Source organism: Zalophus californianus, chromosome 3 (assembly GCF_009762305.2).
Source record: "Zalophus californianus isolate mZalCal1 chromosome 3, mZalCal1.pri.v2, whole genome shotgun sequence".
NCBI lineage: Eukaryota > Metazoa > Chordata > Mammalia > Carnivora > Otariidae > Zalophus > Zalophus californianus.
This window is the reverse complement of record NC_045597.1, coordinates 106,736,116-106,750,417: the sequence shown is the minus strand read 5'-3', so window position 1 is coordinate 106,750,417 and position 14,302 is coordinate 106,736,116. Positions and strand designations below refer to the sequence as shown.

The window sequence follows — 14,302 nt, the reverse complement described above, 5'->3', positions numbered from 1 at the left end:
TGCTTTTAAAGATCATGGTGGTTACTCCAGGGAGAATGGATTTTAGGAAGGCAAGAAGGGAGGAGGAAGACCATTGCTGTTGAAATACCATAGGCAAGAGAAAAGAGTGACTTGGACCATAGTGGTTGCAGAGAAGATGTAGAAGATTGGACAGATACAGGATGAGTTTTAGAGGTTTCTCATGAACTGGATGTGAAAGCTGAGAGAAGCAGAGGAAATAGGATAATTTTTTTATTATTTTATTTTATTTTTGGGGGGCAGATGGGGGACAGAGGGAGAGAGGGAATCTTAAGCAGGCTCCATGCCCAGTGTGGAGCCCAACGTGGGCTCCAGACCCTGAGATCATGACCCAAGCCAAAATCAAGAGCCAGATGCTTAACTGACTGTGCGACCCAGACACCCTGGAAATAGGATAATTCTTTCATTTTTGGCTTGAACAACAAGTACCATTAATATTTAGTCTTTTTTTTTCCTTAAGATTATCATTTTAAGCTAATAATTGCTTTAGTTATACCACCTGAGATTTGATATGCAGTATTTTCATTATCACTAATTTCTAAATAAAGTTTGGTAGCCACTGTGAGTTTTTCTTTTTTATCACATGAATTACTTAAAGTTATGTTCAACACCTATAAAAGTTTTGGATGTTTTAGTTATGTTTTTGCTCTTGATTTCTAACAGTTGCATGTAGTCAGAGAACGTGATCTGCATGACAGAAATCCTTTGGAATTAGTTGGAACTGGCTTTGCAGCTTAGTATCTGACAGTTGGGTAAATGCTCCATACTATTCTTTTATTGAATACACTATTATGTAAATGTCCATTAAATTAAACTTGCTAATTGTCTTATTGAAATTGTGCAGATGCTTACAGATTTTTTTGCCTGTCAGATCTCTCAATTACTAAGATAGAAGTGTTTAAAATATCCTACCATGATAATGAATTTATTAATTTCTGCTTTAATTCTGTAAATATTTGCTTTATGTATTTTAAGTCTGCTTCGGGGAGCATACAAATTTAGAAACATTATTTTATGCCAAACCAACACTTCTTTTTCTATTTCTCATGAGACTTTTTACATTCAGTCTATTATTTGGTTTAGCAATGCCAGCTTTCTATTGGTATTTGCCTGGCATTTATTATCATACAATTTTATTACAAACTTTTTGGTGTGTGTGTCTTTAGGTTGTAGGTATGACTCCCGTAAATTGTATATAGTTAGAATTTTGTTTTTTTTCAATCTGATAATCATTGTTTCTTGAATTGGAGAGCTTACTCCATTTACATTAATTGTGATTATTGATAGATTTTTTTATTATAAAAATTTCAAAATGTACAATGGTAGATTAGTAAAATAAACCCATCTGTTGGAGTTAATTCTCCACAGGTCTCTTGTATTTCTGCCTGTCTTATGAGCAGAGGACCTGACTGCATTTATTCTGGACTATCTTTTAAAAATTGTTTCTATAGTGAACAGCCTTGGAAGCTGGAGATAATGTCTATCTCTAGACTGAAGGACAGGTTTATTTTCTGTTCAGTATAATAAAGATAATGTCTCCCTTTGGGACAAAGTTAAGGTAAGCTTATAGCCCATTATAAAAGATTCTGTTCCCCAAGCTCAAGATTCCTTCTCCCATAACATGATGTATTTCATGCATAAGTGCTATTTGGCCCTTTTCATGTTGTCTTATGGGAACTGGGGCACAGGGACCAGCTCTGATACTCTGGCTATTACTCTTACTGTGAGTGACAAAGTCCTTTGTCTTTGACCATGAAATTTTATATCTTTTGCCAGCATTCATGAAACTGTGGCAAGCTAACTTGTTAACTTATAAGTAGGGTAAAATCTCAGAATCTTCACAATTCTTAATATCCCCTACCTCCAATATCAGTTAATCACTGGCTGAGGGGTGGTTCCTGACTGGCATAATCTCCTAGGTAAGGCAGTTCTCTTTTGATGATGGCCAATTCTTTGCAGGAGGAAACAACTGTGAGCTACTAACAGCCAAAACTATAGCATCTGTGTGCACTGGCCCTATAAATGGGATCTGGTACATCATCAACAGCATCCACTGCAGGAAAAAAAATAAAAAATAAAAAATCTACAATTCCACTGTAGTTTTAAGTGTGGATGTTTTATAGTAAACCCATGGAGGATGGGAAGGACTCCTCCTAATGGAATTGTTCAGACATCAACACTGATGACACCATGTTCACCAAGAACACATGCCAAGGTTTATTAGTCACCCCATGAGACTTTCTGGGAAGAGCAGGGCAGATGCAAGTTGGTCCTGATGGCTAGAATGAAGTGAGACTGAAAGTAAGAATGTGGTTTAGAGGTGGGGCTGGAATAAGTGTTTCCACTAGAGGGCTTAGGTTTGCATGGTTTTAACTTCCCACTGGCACCAAGGGAAGAAACATACTGGTTTTGTTTGTTTTTTAATCAGCTTGCCCAAATGTGGGGCAAAAGGGGAAAGGGGAGTTTGGAAAGCTGTCATTAGTCAAACATCAAAACCGAAGTCTTTACTACGAAGAACTTTAGCCAACTCAGGTGACTTGAACTTAGTTTACAAACCTACTTGGAGTCTGGCTTATGGTTACAAATTCTCAGGATAGAAATTTTGGCTCTTCCAAAAAAAAAGAGCAATTTTAGCTCTTCATTCAGTACCAGAGTTGAAGCAGCTAAAGTTTTCTTGCTGTCCCATTCTGTATGATGTTTTATTTCTTATTCTGTCTTACAAAGATGGTATGACTGTTTGGGACCCCAGCTTTATGCATAAATCTCTTAAACCACTTTTTACCTTACATAGGCCATAAACCTACATGCTATACCTCATAATACTTTGGGAAGCCAACAAAATACAAACCATGGGTTCTACAGATGCCTTAATTTATATCCCAGGACTCCTACTTTCATTTTGTTTTGTAGATTCCATACTTCCTTGTCAGCTTAGTTACAAGTGTGTGTGTAAGTGTGTGTGTGTGTGTGTGTGTGTAGAGAGACAGACGGGGGGGCGGGCAGAGAGGGAAAGAGAGAGAGAGAATTTCAAGACTTACAGCTATTTTTAGCAAAAGGGTTATTCAGAGTGTTTAGATTGTCATTCTCTTGGAAACAAAGTTTTTGTTATCTTTTTGTACATTGTGAAATAATTTATATGAGATGAAAATACATGTCACTAATAAAACTAGAAGTTATCAGTTAAACTAATGAGGGACAGAAGCAGAAAAATGTTCACTTTTAGTCTGGAAGTCTGGCCTATTGCCTGCATAGTTCCAATAAGGATCAAATATACACTGGCTGCTACATTCTTAAAGGGTCTCATGACTGTCTATATATCCAGTAGTTAATAACAAAGTGAATAATAAGCACTAGAGAAATCTTGCAAAAGTAGTTCTGAGTAGAAATTTGAAGAAGACATTTATGATCTAATACTCCCTGCACTTCCCCCCCCCGCTTGAGTACTTGAGTACTAAGTATATAACCACGAGCTTCAGCAAAGGAGCAGCTCTTTCTGTTCATGGGTCCTATCCCATACTACTTAAATAAAGTTACTAAGATGCATCTTACAAGATCTCAAGAATTCTTTCTTGGCCTTTGCACTCCATGACCCTGCAACATTTTTGGTGGCCTGCACAGGGATTACAGAGTGAATCCAAGAGCGTTGGTGCAATTTGGTCTCTTTTATTCCCCCAGCCTCTACTTACTTGTTCTTTTCTGGTAATGTCTTGAATAGTATGACACTTCTGAACATGTCTTGTCTGAGCCTCTTGCCTGTGGCTACACTATGCAGAGGGACAAACTCCTGCCTCCCACAGGCACACTAGTACCTTGGTCGTAAGGGCACTAGGCTCAGAAATCAGGCTCTAAGTACTTCTAGCTTAGATATGTCAACTAACTCGACAATGGGGAGCAAATGGATTGACTTTTAGTGGACCCAAGTGTAACATATTTGGTATTTAAGCTTATTAAAATTTGTTAGCTTAATTAAGATAGACATTTCTTTAGATTTATCAGCATTAAATATAATATTTTTATTCTAGCAAGGTTTACTGAAGGTCAAATAAGTTCACACTCTGTTGCAGTGTGTCAGCAAAAAGATGACTTAAAATAATGGTTAATTTTGTCCGTCTCACAAAGTTTTCATGGTAATTGCTAAGAACAAGTAGGTTGAATAAATAAAAAGGTTTATATATAAAACTTTTAAATAGCTTTCAAAATCTTTGGTAACCTGAAACTTTGAAGTTTTGCTAAATGATAAATTGAATTCATTGAATACCTAAGTCTTTTCCAAATAAATACTAAAACATTGTTTGTTGGAAATAGGTTTACCTGTTTTGGCTTCTTGTTGCAGAGAAACTGAGGATACTTCGGCCTGTTGGTAACATGTTTGCTTCATTAAAAGAGTGTACTATAAAAAAGCGTATGTTTTTAGAAATTATGAAATGTGTAAACTTGCTGATCTAAAGAATTCTTATGTAACAAATAATTCACAATTGGTTACTACTTAATTTTCTTTGGAGACTAAGGTTTCTAAGACTTAAAATTCTGCTAAGTGTAATTAAGACTGATGGAAATAACGGAAGTCACTCTGTATGCAAGAAAGATATATTTTTAATAAGAAAAATTTATGAAATGGGAATAGGTTTTGTTGAGGGAAAAATAATTAGTTTTGTCTTAAAATGAGATTGGTTATTTAGAGAGAAAAGGCTTAGGACAAAATCTGAATGAAGAAAGTTGTAGGTCTGTGAAGGGAGATTTTTTAGAAAAAAATTTATGTGTGGTCAAGACTAAAGTTGAAATCAATGGATTTTAAAAGCACAATGGTTTAAGATTGAAATTCTGCTTTTCCCTTTGTTAAAAGACAGTTTACTTGGATTGTTGGTCTGTTCTTGATAAGAAAATGTAAACAAAGTTTTTTCTCTTTTATCTGCCCAGAAAACCAAAGCTAAGTTTTGTCTTTATCAGGTCTTTGATTACTTAAGAAAGTTAAAACTTCTCAATGTTAGGGAGGCTCTTTTACTAACAACTATATAACTTCCTATAGAACCCCTTATTGCTACCTCAATTAAATACAAATATTAAATTTATAATGATCTGTAATCCTATTTAGGGATGTGCTTTAAAACTTTCTAAGGTTTTTAACAAACTTCTCTAAGATTTAAATGATAAATGAAGTCTAATTAGCCTTGTTTATTTGGTATGTTAAGTTACATGGGAAGCACTGTCAAACAAATGATAAACCTTCTTATGTTGTATAGGTAAAATGCAAAACTTCTAGGAAATACATGAAATTCCTTAAGTTTTAATATGCTCTGTTATAAGGTCATCATTTAACATTCTAATTATTAAAATGCTATGTTTCACAGGAATAACTGGATTTCCTTGTCAGATACATTATAATGAACTCTCCAATCTAGAAACATGTCCATTTCTGAGTTTTTTGTTATTTATAGTAAAAGCTGATGCTTTTGCAAAATGTGTTTCACCCTCAAGGAGATTCATAAGAAGGACTTTTGACAAATACAGGTTTTTTTTTAAATATCTTTAAAAATCATAAAACTAAACTGGGTAAGAATTTCTAGAACTAATGGGGAAGCTGCATTCAAACACAACAAAAATTAATAACATAAGACTGAATGAATTGAGGAAGATAAAATATTCTTTTATGAACAAATTGAAGCATTTAACTTTTCTCTCTACCTGAACCCTTCAGATTTCAGAAAGGCTTTTTTTTTCAAGGTAATTTTAGTTATTTGCATAAGTTCAAAAAGAATCCGTTCTCCTTGTAACAGGATACCATTGTCAATATTGGTTATATTACCAATGCTTTGACTGGAATATCATATTTGAGAGAGACATGCCTAGACTCAGATATGATTAGATAGCTTTAAGGAATTAAGGTTGACTTTATGGAGCCAAGGAAACCTCTTAAAAATGGTGGCATATTTTGCTTACAGAGTTCCCAGCAGCCTTATCAAGGGAATAAAGAATGTCACTTCCTGGCAATTACAGTAACCTCAGGATATTTTGGGAATCTCGAGAAGAGCAATTGCCCAAATTTATAGGTATTGCAGGCAAGTCTGATGACAACTATTTGGCTTTTTTCTGGGCTCGAGAGGATATTAAAAGTTCAATCTAGAGATTCCTTATAAAAAGTTCCAGCAAAGCAGATTTTAAAGGATCTATATGATCAATCACTCTTCTTGTTGAGTTTATGTACATAATTAGGCCAGGTATGTTAAAACTGGATTTGTTTTATAAACGAATTAGTCTTGATTTGGCTACCTCTGGAAATGAGGGTGAATTTAAAGAGAAAAATTATGTTTTTTAAAAGATTTTTTTTATTTATTTGAGAGACAGCACACGAGAGAGAGCACAAGTGGGGGGGGTAGCAGGTGGCAGAGAGAGAGGGAGAAGCATACTCCCCGCTGAGCAGGGAGTCCGATGCAACACAGGGCTCCATCCCAGACCCTGGGACCATGACCTGAACTGAAGGCAGATGCTTAACCAACTGAGCCATCCAGGTGCCCCAAGAAAAATTATGTTTCAATAACACACCTTTGTTGATATTAGATTCTAGATCTAATTGTCTTTGAATATGACAACTTGAGGTAAATTTCAGAGAAACTGCCACAATAGCTCAAATATAGACAATCTTTGTGCCTTTTCCTCTGTGGGGATAATAACAATGACCCTATGGGCATATAATTATTTAAACAGCTAAAGAATGGGATGGACCCTCCTAATAATTGTATAACTCAACTATCACCTCAATCAATTCTATGTGGCTGGGATAACAAAATCGCCCCTTAAAATTCGGTGTGTACCCCACTCCATGGGGTTAACTATGAACTTGTGGAGATAATAGACAGCCCCACCTTCCTTATAATTGGATTGGATAATGCACTTGGAGATGCCCTTATCTCCTGGGACAAGTCGTCTCCCACTTGCCAGTGATTCCTCATAATTAGGATATTGTTAAAGCTAGATATGAGGCAAAAAAGGCTTCTTAATAGTTTTATCCCTTAGCCATATGTCCTGGGAGTCACCTCTATTGATATAAAATTACAAGTAGAGGCTTCAGCAAACATACAGCAGCCACCTTTAACCAAACCCAACACAAAGTCACCCACAAGTTCAAAAGTGGCCCTCCAAAACCTAATGGCTCTTGATATCCTCACTACAAGTCAAAGGGAAAGTTATTATGCTAATATTGAGACTAATTGTTGTGTATATATCCCAAATGGCTCTGCTAATGTATCCAGAGTTTTGGCAGATATGCACACCCAAATTAAGGCAATGCCTGACTCCTAATTCTCTCAGTGACTGGTTAAATTTTTGGTCGGCAAGAGGTGGACTATGGTCTACCTTAAAAGGTCTTCTTATCACACTTCTTATTTTTATTATAATCATAATCCTAATGTGTTGTCTCTTTTGCTTTGTTCTCTCCTATTATCAAGATATGTGCAAGCAGTTCCTGACTTCTTTGCCCAGCCAACAGATGACTCTTACTACTCAAAACAAATTCATCCCAATAACCACCTTGGACTCTACAGCAGGGACAGATAGTGGCCATCTAAGACTCCTGTCATCTTGAAGAAATTACAGAAGATGAGCCCTTTGCCTAACTTCATCATTGTAAAGATTTAAAGACTGAAAATTGGTTGGGGGGGAAACGATGAGGGAGAGAAGCAGAAAAATGTTCACCTTCAGCAGGGAAAGCTGACTTGCATAGTTTTGAAGGATCAACTATGCCCTGGTTACTACATTCTTAAAGGGCCTCACGACTTCTTATATATCTCACTGATAGTATTAAACTGAATGATAAGCATCAGAGAAATCCTGTAAGAATAGCCTTATGAATAGAAATTCGAAGAAGACATTTATGATCTAATACTCTCTGTACGTCCCCTCCCCCTTGAGCACTAAGCATATAACCACTAGATTCATACAGCAATGGTACAGTTCTGCCCATGGTACAGTCCTGTCTCCATGCTACTCAAATAAACTTTCTAAGTTGCACCATACAAGAATTCTTTCTTGGCCTTTGCGCTTGATGACCCTGCAACAAAACTATATGGGTAATAGGTGTTTCAATGGTAGGTTTTAACTTTTTAGTTCAATTTTTCCTGTTATAGTTTGGTTGTTAGCATATCCAAGAAATTTGCCATTTAATTTTTTTTAATTTTTATTATTTACATAGTATTAATATGTAAACATTCTCTGTATCTCTAATTTATTTTAGTTCCTGAAGTTATTCGTGCCTTTGTGTTTGTGTCCTCATTAATTCAAAAAGAATTTTTTGTTCTATTATTTTTATTTCGTTACATTCTCCTTAAATAAAATCCTATCTTTCTCACATTTTCTCCTTAAAATACAAATCTGTATAAGATAAATTTTTCAGGTATTTGATGTCTAGAACTATATATATATTTTTAAAGATTTTATTTATTTATTTGAGAGAGAGAGAATGAGAGATAGAGAGCACGAGAGGGAAGAGGGTCAGAGGGAGAAGCAGACTCCCTGCCGAGCAGGGAGCCCGATGTGGGACTCGATCCCGGGACTCCAGGATCATGACCTGAGCTGAAGGCCGTCACTTAACTGACTGAGCCACCCAGGCACCCTAGAACTATATTTCTGTGACCTTCATCCCAAAAGTATTTTTTTTGGCTGGACATAGATTTACAATACAATCTGTATTTTCATTTTCAGAACCATAAAATTGTATTCTCAATGATCTTTTTTAGCATTTTGTGTAGTTGAAGAAGAATACATTTTGGAGACATTGTATCCTAAAAGGATAAAGCAGCAATTGACCTAATCTAGTTGGTTAATTTCTTTTTTACTGACTATAGAACTAGTTAAAATATGTTATTATAACAATAGACATATAGATTAAAAAAGAAAGGAAGGGCCAGAAAACTTCTTGGCAGGAATTGAGTAGACTACCAAAGGTAATTTTAAAATGTCTATTGTCATCCGCAAACACAGGAGTAACTACTATTTTTTTAAGCACTATGATGTATTTTATTAAGATAAATTATGGGTGGTCACACAGCCTCACCCCCCCAAAAAAAGATGAATGATGATAGTTGCCTTTAATATATTTGCATCCTAGTTAGAATACTATGTATATAGATTTGAAAACATAAATGATTAAGAATGTAAAATAAACTGCTAGATTGTGTGCTAAACTGTGTGAGATGAGGTCAGTTCACGGCTGAAAATATTCAAGATAGGGATAAATCACTATTTCTCTTCTAAGGTAACAAAAATGTTACTATGTCCTAGTGAAGTTCATTCTAATCTCATTCAGTATTATGTCCATTTCTCTTCTCTTTTCTGCTTTTGAGGTCTGCATGTCTTGTTTTGTCTGAGAAACTGTATTTTAGAAATATTTCCAGGCCCATTTGGAAACCGAAGACTTTTTTTTTTTTTAAATAAATGTGTGATTAAATTTACTTCTTACAGAAAACCAGTTTGAGTTAAAATGTTACCCAAGTTTCACAGATTTTGTCATTTAATATATTTTTTAGAGGAGATTTCATATTTGCGGATTAAATTAAGTGATGAGAGTTGCCAGTCTGTTTCATTTTAAAATTTTCCCCACCATTCAAATTAATTTTAAAATTATTTTCATACTGGGTGCCTGGGTGGCTCAGTTGGTTAAGCGACTGCCTTCGGCTCAGGTCATGATCCTGGAGTCCTGGGATCGAGTCCCACATCAGGCTTCCTGCTCAGCAGGGAGTGTGCTTCTCCCTCTGACCCTCTTCCCTCTCGTGCTTTCTATCTCTCATTCTCTTTCTCTCTCAAATAAATAAATAAAATCTTTAAAAAAAATTATTTTCATACTGCAGGTGCCTGGGTGGCTCAGTCGTTAAGCATCTGCCTTCAGCTCAGGTCATGATCCCAGGGTCCTGGGATCGAGTCCTGCATCGGGCTCCCTGCTTGGCAGGAAGCCTGCTTCTCCCTCTCCCACTCCCCCTGCTTGTGTTCCTGCTCTCACTATCTCTCTCTCTGTCAAATAAATAAATAAAATCTTTAAAAAAATTATTTTCATACTGCTAACTTAGAGGATCATCATCCAATCACTACATATGTGTCTGTGTAAATGTTACATAGGAAAATCATTTATTTTCTTTATGATTCATTTTTCTCCTCAGAATTTTACAAAAGCCAAACTAAAAGAAACAATCAGTAAGAAGTGAATTGAAAGGCCTTTGACGAAACTGAATATAAAATTTCCTTTTTATGGTTCTTGCCAACAGAATTTTTATATGCTGCTATTGAAACCTGAGACTGAGGTGTAGAATTTTGTTTTCAGAGAATATTGTATCAAAGCCAAGCTATTCTGGTGTTTAAAGAATATTACACGCCACATGCCACTTTCCTTCTTAGAGGAAATTCAGTCTGTTGGAATCAAATGACATAAGGTACTAAGATGATTAATTCCCACTGCCTCCCACTTCCCATTGGTAGAAGAATTGAGAAATTCAAGTTTTACTCTCTTTACTCTGATTAAATGATCTGACATTGTAAGAGTCCTTTGATAACGTCAGCTAACTATCACAGACAGACACCATCATCAGGCAGTTTTCCAATCTTCTTTTGTTCAACAGTCAGAGCACATACAAATTTATCTATTATGAAGAAAAGGAATTTAACCACTGTAAGTATCCAATGGTTCATGAAGAGGTCTAAACTGTATTCTTCTAAGTTTTTAAGGCATTACTTGAGAAATGAAATAACTGGTGATTGTTGCAAGTAGAACTCAATATATATATACATATATATATATGTATATATATATATATATGTATATATATATAAAAGGAAGAAAGAAAGGAGAAAAGATCTCCAGGAAGAAAGTTCTGAGCTTACTAGATTTCTCCAGCCATTATCATAGCTATAACAGATTGACCTGGGGAAGTTTTCAGCTTCTCAAATGATCTCTCTCTGAAAGTGCAGCAAAGTTAAAATAGAGATCTGCCTAACTGATTCCCTGGTTTAGTTCCTGCATGTGCAATGACGCAGTTCTCAAGTGTGGAGCACTTAATCGTTAAGCCTGCTGGGGAGAAACAGAGTTCATGTGTTTCCCCAATGTGTTTCCCCACAGCATCACCATGATGTCCAATTAACCCTTTGAAAGCAAGGCTTCCTTCCAAGCTAAAGGGAAATGCCTCTTCTACATTGTAGTCACTTACTGGATGCTGCCACTTATAATTGTGCTGCTTGTATTACTCAGCTTCTTTGAGGGGTTTTGATGCAGTGCTAAGCACCCACCACACACACGTAAGGAATACACAGATGAGTAAGAGATCCCAAACATCAAGGAGGAATGGGAAGAGATTAAAATCACATAAAAAAAATGCATGAACAATGTCCTGTGAACTGTACAAAGAAAAAAAATAATGCAAATTTCACAGAGCAATTATGTCATTCAAAATACACCAGGAATTCCTTTACAGAGAATATGAAGTTTAAAAAGGTGAAAAGCAGAATATTTTCCTTAGAACAGACTGAGCAAAAAATCAGGCAGGCGGAAAGCTTCAGAGAACATCTGACAAACTGCAAGTTGTCCAATATGGTTAGATCAGAGAAGAATTGTGGAATTAAATTTAAAAAATGGTTGTAGGTGATTCACAGGTAGCCTTGATGTCAGAGTTGTGGTCAATATATGAAAGCTGCTGAAGAAGTCTGAAAAAAGGAGTGATACAGCCAGAATTGTGTTTAAAGATTTATGAGCAGTGTACTTAGGATGGACCAAGTTGGGGAGAATTAGAAGCTGGGAGATTTATTGTGAGGTTTAGCAAGAGTATTCACCCTATTAGTCTAATAAAAATGAACCAGAGTGGGGAACCTGGGTGGCTTAGTTGGCTAAGCATCAACTCTTGGTTTCGGCTCAGGTCACGATCTCGCAGTCATGAGATCAAGCCCCGCTATCAGGCTCCCCTCTCAGTGCTGAGTCCACTTCAGATTTTTGCTCCCTCTCCCTCCCCCTTTACCCTTCCCACTCACACTTTCTCTGTCTAAAACAAGTAAGTAAAATCTTAAAAAAAAAAAAAAAAATGAACCAGAGTTTTGGCTCCTGTGATAATGCAGAGACTGTTTGTACAAATATGAAAAAAGGACAAGCAACAAAGAAATTTTGCAGGGGAAGGTAATTGGATTCTTGAATTTGAGATGAAAACCTTTAAGGATATCCAGGAAGTTGGAGAGAGGAAAGAGTAAGGAGAAGAGTCGAGAGAGAAGTCAGAGAAGTAATGACAATTTGGGAGTCACTGACGGAGGAGTGAAAATTGAAGCCGACCAAGTAAATAAAAACTCTAAAACAAGAGTACAAATAAAGGAGATTGCTCATCACAACGTATCCGGGCCCACCCACAACCTAAAACAGATCCACAGACTTGTTATAAGATTACATAGGTATTTTTTTCCTTTTTCATCTGTGAACTGTATGATTATATTTATTTTTGGGTCCGTTTGTTTAACATCTATCTCCACAATGAGCCTATGTACCAGTCAGAAAAACAGAACCACAGTTGGTGCTTCAAACAGAAGAGATTTAATACTTAAAACTGTGTTTTGGGGTGGGGAAACAGAAATGAAGCGGCAGATCTAATCTCTAGACGTTCTGTTCCCTCGCACAATACAAGAGACAGGACATGGGTTACCTAGGCTTTCTTTCCTTAGGGCCATTCATGAATATTCCCTCAACTCTTTTGAAAGTATCTCACAAAACGTACCTGCTTTTTCTTACTTCCTCAACTCTCCTTTTCATCTCTCACTTCCTGCTGCCCTTAAACTAACCTTTCCTTTCCAGAGTCCTCAACACATACCCTTTGTCAAGGTCAATTGCTCCTCCATACTGAAATAATCCTTTTAGTCTCTGTCTTCTCTTTCTGAAGAATTGCAAACTTGGTGTATAGGGCAGATGAAGGCAGGTGTGTGTTAGTACCTGGAACATATTACTCTGCTAGCAGACAATGATTAGATAGTGGCCTTGGCTTACAACAGTTTTTGAGCTTGGAAACAACTCCCGTTAATTACAGTTCAGTTTTCAAGAGAAGACGTGCTTCCAGGCTGGTGGGAGCAAGAAGCAAGGCTGCTCTTTCTTGCACAGCCATGTCGGCTGCTCTTTACATGAGAGAGATGGGCTCCAGCTCCCTTTCTGCTGCCCCTGACATGGATGGCCTCTGCCTGCTAATGGGTATGTTCTCTCTGAAGTCTAATTTAGTTATGGAAAGTTTTCCCCTTCAGAGCTAAATGAGAAATCCATATTTCTCCTAAAAATCATACTTGTACCTCCCTCCCTCCCTATCTATCCACACACACATACATATATACACACACTAATCTCTTGCCTTTATACTTTAAGAGTGCATTTCCCCCTGCTCACCTGGATTTATGTCACAGGCCATTTTATTTCTGCAAGGCCAAGTTGCTGCTACAGTCAAGAGTAGTGAAGAAATCTAAGTGTTCTTATGTTTCTGTTTTTCGTTTTTCTAACAAGAGAAAACTGAACAATCTACTGAAACATCTGACATTTGGTCTCCCTGAACTTCATGTTATATATGTGACTCTGTATTTCTAACCAGCAATTATTTGGTACAAAACCATATAATTCAGTGCTCCCCACATACTTTGAAAGTAATGTGTTATAAAGTGATATTAACTTGGGTCATTTGATGTAATAATGAAAGAAATGTTGTAGGTTTGGGGATGAAGTCAAAAAAATCCCAGAGGAAACAAATAATAAGACAGGCAGAGAGTAGTAAGTATGAATTGAAGAAATACATAAGAAAGAAAAATGAATAAAAAAGAGAGATGACAGGAGGTATCAAAGAGAATATTATCAAAGAGAAAGGTCAACAGAGAAAAGGGAGAAAAAATTTGAGTAAAAAAAATTTCATTCAAAACCTACTTGGGCTCAGGTTTTTTGGTCTCATTTTTAAACCCTAACTATAGCCAAAACTTACCTGATCATCAAACCCCTTGACACTTTGAATGTCATTTCTCAAGACTGCATCATTCATCAAAACCAAGTGGAGCAGGTAAGAAGGTGAAAATAACAAGATGGCACCTGACATGTCAACTGGGAGGAACAAGGTAGAGTGGTAAGCCTGGCTGAAAAGAAGATTAACAACACATGTGGAGGGGGCGGAGCAAGAAGGCAGAGGAGTAGGAGACCTGGATTTCGTCTGGTCTCAGGAACTCAGCTGGATAGGGATCAAACCATTCTGAACACCTACGAACTCAACAGGAGATCGAAAAGAATAGCAGCAACTCTCTGAACAGAAAA

The 14,302-nt window shown here is 36.6% G+C and overlaps 1 long non-coding RNA gene across 7 annotated transcripts in view; it reads right to left on the bottom strand.

Moving 5' to 3' along the window:
* The window catches only part of LOC113920656, a 101,552-nt gene that overhangs the window by 73,488 nt on the left and 13,762 nt on the right, over positions 1–14,302 (bottom strand). For 2 of the 7 annotated variants that reach the window (XR_003519329.1, XR_003519330.1), the window contains exon 4: positions 4,330–4,408. The exons of the other annotated variants lie outside the window; for them this stretch is intronic. This is a non-coding gene — a long non-coding RNA (uncharacterized LOC113920656). The remainder of the gene's footprint in view (positions 1–4,329; positions 4,409–14,302) is intronic. 7 annotated transcript variants of the gene reach the window in all.